General features: G+C 50.3%; 1 protein-coding gene across 9 annotated transcripts in view; it reads right to left on the bottom strand.

The window, feature by feature from the left end:
- Ilf3 (interleukin enhancer binding factor 3) overlaps positions 1-2916 on the bottom strand; it is a 37558-nt gene extending 34642 nt beyond the window's left edge. For 4 of the 9 annotated variants that reach the window (XM_021171357.1, XM_021171359.1, XM_021171363.2 and 1 more), the window contains exon 1: positions 2687-2916. The gene's annotated coding sequence lies outside the window, so the exon portion shown is untranslated. Of the gene's footprint in view, positions 1-2014; positions 2185-2686 lie in introns of all 9 variants that reach the window. The other 5 variants (XM_021171360.2, XM_029481636.1, XM_029481637.1 and 2 more) reach the window with 3 other exon arrangements.
- Between the last annotated feature and the right edge of the window lie 2224 nt (positions 2917-5140).

The raw sequence follows: 5140 nt of genomic DNA, 5'->3' as shown, positions 1-5140 counted from the left end.
AAAAAAAAAAAAAGAATCACTCCCCTAGACCAATAAAAGGATGAGCTTAAAAAAAAGAGAGAGAAAAAAGAAAAAGAAAAACAGGAAAAGGCATACCAGCATAGCCTGCAATCCCTGACTCAGATTAAAGTGCATTGGGGCCAGTAAGGACTTCAAAATGAGACTCTATCTGGGGAGGAGGAGAGCAAAGAGAAGAAAGAACTAGCAAGATGTGGTGACTCGCACCTTTGATCCCAGCACTCAGGAAGCAGAGACTCCAAAAGTTAAGAGGCCACTCAGGCTACACACTGAGATCCTGTGCAATAAAAGACTCTTCTAGGGCTGGAGAGATGGCTCAGCAGGTAAGAGCACTGACTGCTCTTCCAAAGGTCCTGAGTTCAAGTCCCAGGAACCATATGGTGGCTCACAACCATCCGTAATGAGATCGTCATGACATCCTCTTCAGATAGTAGTGTCTGAAGACAGCTACAGTGTACTTACATATAATAAATAAATAAATCTTAAAAAAAAAAAAAAAAAACTCTTCTAACTCACATCTATACCTTCCTCCTGTTTCCAAGTCCTGACCATACTAGGACGCCTTGCCCATAGAGCAAAAGGCTGTGGGTTGGGGGAGAAAGACTTGGTGTAGTGACATACAAACATAATCCCAGCCCTAAGAAGGTTGTGGCAGAAGGAGTCTAAGTTCAAGGCCTACATAGTCAGACAGTACTTCCAAAAAAATAGGGGGTGGGGGGCAGGGGGGCGCCAGGAGCAAACCTTTAGCCAGTTAGTCAAAGACCAGAAGTTGAGGGGAAATAAAGAACAGCACACAGATTACTCACAGTAACATGAGCCTAGAAAACACATTAGAAAAAGCCAAAGGAACTACATCAGAAAGACTAAAAACAATCACGCCCTTTTCACAGCTCCAGTAGGAGGGGAATCCCAGGCTGGTCCAAATCAGCAGAGAGCGACTGCTACAGCACCAGGCTTTGCCAAGGCCAGCCTGGCACTGATCACCAGCCTCCAATCTGGACTGCAGACTTCCAGACAGCCAAATTATCTAGGGTCTGCCGGGCGCGGTGGCACACGCACGCCTTTAATCCCAGCACTCAGGAGGCAGAGGCAGGTGGATTTCTGAGTTCCAGGACAGCCTGGTCTACAAATGAGTTCCAGGACAGCCAGGGCTATACAAACCTGTCTCGAAAAACAACAACAAAAAAAACCTAGGGCCTGCAGATCCCATTCACATACCTCAGCAACCAGGAGCTACCACAACATGTCAGCTAAGGGTCAAAGACCTCTCAGCTCTACTGGATAAGAGCAGTGGTACCTGCAGTGGCCTGTCTCCTTTGCTGCTGTTCCTCACACTTCATTTCGCAGGCTGAGTGACTGCAGTAGCTACCACTCGTAGAACAGTGGTAGAACTCTATAATCAACCAGCAGAGAATCCCACCCACAGAAACCTGAGGGAGAACCACGAGAGAAGTCCTAAACGTCTCCTTTTCCTGTGGACACGAGATCATCACCATGCTGGGCATTTTAAACAGAACAGAATTTTACACCTGAAAGATACATTGAGAACACTTGAACCCCAACAGCAAGGGGTGCCACAGAAACTGAGGCCTCTCTGCTGATACAGCACGTGTCCTAAACACCAACTTACCAGCAATTTCACTAAGAGATGGCTTACTCTTTTCCAATTTTGACCCTTAACGGGGGAGGGGGGGATCAAACACACCGTTATACATCCCAAGTAGCTTATTCCAATTGTGGAATAACCTAAGGTGAATCCCCACCACTCAACTACTTAACGAAATAAAATTTTAAGCACACACATTCAAAGGACTTCAATCATGGCAATCTACAGCTCACAGGGCCCCCAAACCATTACACCACATCACCGTTTTGGGGGTTAAGAGGCATAGCCTCAACAAGCTGTGAATCACCATGAATGAAAACCACCCGGTCTAAAGAAAGTCGGGAAACTCAAAGGATCTTAAGTTTGGGTGTTGATTTGGAGGAAACCTACAGATCCGGGCTTTGAGAACTCGGTGAATCCACAAATGCTTCTCTCAACGATCGTCTAGGGAAAGGGTTTCCAGGGACCCTGTTCAGGACCGTGTTCAGGACAAAGAAGACATGCTTCCCGCCATGGGAACTGGGATGAACCTGGCATCCTCCTAGAAGCCAGGGATGTACCTGAACAAAGAGGTAAAGCGAGTAAAGGAAGGAAATTTTCCCTTCTACGCCGGCTGGGATGCTCTAGATATGAGGGGGTGTGTGCTCCAACACGTGCGCGCGTGCGCGGGGCCAAAGCAACAGACAAAAGCTCCGGCTGGGGGAAAGTAAGCGGCCGGTGGAGAGGGGAGGGTACCACAGTGCGTGCGCACCCCCCGGGAGCAGCGTCCAGGCCTGGGCCGAGGGGGCCACGAAGGGGGGAGAATGGATGCGCGCGCACGGGGGCACTGCCTCCGCCATTTTGTTTCCTCGGCACAATGGGGGAGAGTAACGGCCAAGCGCGGGAGCGAGGCCGGAGGAGGAAAGAGAAAGACGCTGAGAGATGGAAGAGCCGAGCGAAGGGGAGGGTCGGCGGGATCGCAACAGCCCTGTCACTAGCGTCCTCTTGGCCCAGCCATCGCTGACAAGTGGGAGAACGGGCGGGGGGAGGGGCGGAGGCGGGAGACGCCACATTGCCACTTACCTTGCCGGCGTTCCAGTCCTTCGGCTTCAGGCGCCGCCGCCCTCCTGCCACGAGCCTTCCGGAGTCTTCACAACCCCCCTCAAAAAAAAAAAAAAAAAGCCACGCGGTTTTTGCCGGGGCTGCTTCAGTCCCAACTGCAATGGCGAGAAGAGGAGGAGGAGGAGCCGGGGACCGGGGGCGAGCGAGCAGGCGGGCGGGCGCGCGCCTGGGAGGTGCAGGGCCACGTGACTGGCAGCGGCCCGCCCCCGCATCTCGTGGGCGATCCACCTAGGCCCAACCCCCAGTAGGCGGGTGAGACGAAAGGGGCGGGGGGATATCACGTGACGTTGACTTAGCGACTGGGTCTGTTGGCGTGACGTCAACGTCGGGCCAGTTCTCTCACGGGTTTGGTCGGTCACGTGACAGTGGCTGGCTTCGCTTCCGTCACGTGACAGGCCTTGTTGATTCTTGACTCGTTTTCACTATTGGTAGACCCGAATCACCTGACGAGAGCCCATCCATTTCGTTTGTTTTTTTCCAAAGGCGGTTTTTTCCGAGCGACCGTTATCACGTGACGCAATGGAGCAGGGGTGGGGCCCTTATGACGACTCCAGTTCGTGTGCGTTCCTGGGCTTGCGCGTGCGCCAAGATTCGAAGTCAGCCTCCGTACCTTGATAGACACTGTGTTGAAAGACTGGCACGTGCGGTTGTCAACACTGGTCCAGGGCTCATACTCACGCTGTCAGGCTGCTGAGCCATCTCACCGTTCCTCATTTTTGTATTTTTGAGATACAGTTTTGCTATTTTACACACACTGGCTTTGAACTCGAAGATTCTGCCTCCACTTTGATGTCGCTAGATTACAAATAAGACCTTGTCACTAGGCAACTGAGGGTTTAATAGATTGCCCCTGTGTTAAGAGTGCTTAGCGCTGGGCAGCCGTGGCGCATGCCTTAATCCCAGCACTCGGGAGGCAGAGGCAGGAGGATTTCTGAGTTCGCGGCCAGCCTGGTCTACAAAGTGAGTTCCAGGACAGCCAGGGCTATACAGAGAAACCCTGTCTCGGAAAAAAAAAAAAAAAAATGAGTCCTTAGCATAGGAGGCCCTGGGTCAGACCCCCGTACCACACACACAAAACAGGCAAATTCCAGGCAAGAATAAACAGAACTTCCCCTACCTCTTCATATCTGGTGTCCATCTATAGGGATTTATTGCTGCCATCAACAAATAATAGAATTGGTGTCTGGCTTTTTTTCTTCTTAACTTGGCTAGTAGGTTTTAGAGACCTACCTCACCCAAAGTCTGAAATTGAGGAAAAAGTTATAAATGAACCCATTTGTAGGAGACCTAAGGTGCTTCTGATCAGGAAGACGCTCTAAATGACACACCTGTTCTAACAGCGCCACCAAGTGGTAGACATGGTTAATACGGATTGCCTGGGGGTTTTCAGATGGATTTTTAATTCCTTTTTTTAATGTGTTTAGTGTTTTGACTGCGTGTATGTCTGCAACACGTTGTGTCTGTGCATCACATATGTGCCAGGGTCCCCAGAAAGTCAGAAGAGAGTGTTGAATCTTCCAGAACTGGAGTTACTTCTGAGGCGCCTCCCCAGCCCCTGCAGACAGATGTTAGTAAATTATTTTTTCTTTCAGGCTTTCTCAGTGTCTGTCTTTCTGTCTTGTCTGTCTCTGTCTCTTTCTCCGTGTGTGTGTGTGTGTGTGTGTGTGTGTGTGTGTGTGTGTGTGTTTGTGTAGCCACACGCTGTATGAAGGTCAGAGACATTTCTATTTTTGTCTTTATGTGAGATCCCAAGGTTGAACTCAGGCTGATTATCTGCACCCAGGTAAAAAGCAGAGCATGGTAGTGTACAACTGTAACCCCAGGCTGGGGAAGGAGACACAGAGGATCCCTTGGGTCTCATTGGTTAGCCAACCTAGCAGAACAAGCTAGCTCTGGGATTAGTGAAACAGACTGAAGAAGAGATAAAGACAACCAGATGGGCATCCACTTCTGCCCTCCACATGCACAAGTGAACATGTAAACCTATGTATACCATACAAAAAGAACAAGTCCTTTAAGAGCGCACCACTGTCAGGGCACAGCCACACTACCTTGTGAGCTGCAGGGTACAGCTGTGACAAGCACTGTCACAAGCTGTGTCCTCCAAATCCTTGTCCACATCAGCTTCTCCGTGGATCCTGGGGATTGGACTCGGGTCCTCAGGCCTGGTAGCGAGCACCTTTGCCCAGGGAACTGCCTCACCAGCCCTGCACCATAGTGTTTTCTTTTTTGCTTTCTTTTTTTTTTTTTTTTTTTTTTTTTGTCCAGGGGGGGGGGGGGGTCTGTCCCTAGATTTTTCTTTTTTGTTTTTTCTTTGCTTTCCTGGAACTCATTCTGTAGACCAGGCGGTCCTTGAACTCAGAAATCCGCCTGCCTCTGCCTCCCAAGTGCTGGGATTAAAGGCGTGCGCCACCA

Source organism: Mus caroli, chromosome 9 (assembly GCF_900094665.2).
Source record: "Mus caroli chromosome 9, CAROLI_EIJ_v1.1, whole genome shotgun sequence".
In the NCBI taxonomy this organism is placed as follows: Eukaryota; Metazoa; Chordata; class Mammalia; order Rodentia; family Muridae; genus Mus; species Mus caroli.
The sequence above is the reverse complement of the archived record's forward strand: the minus strand, read 5'-3'. Positions and strand labels throughout refer to the sequence as shown.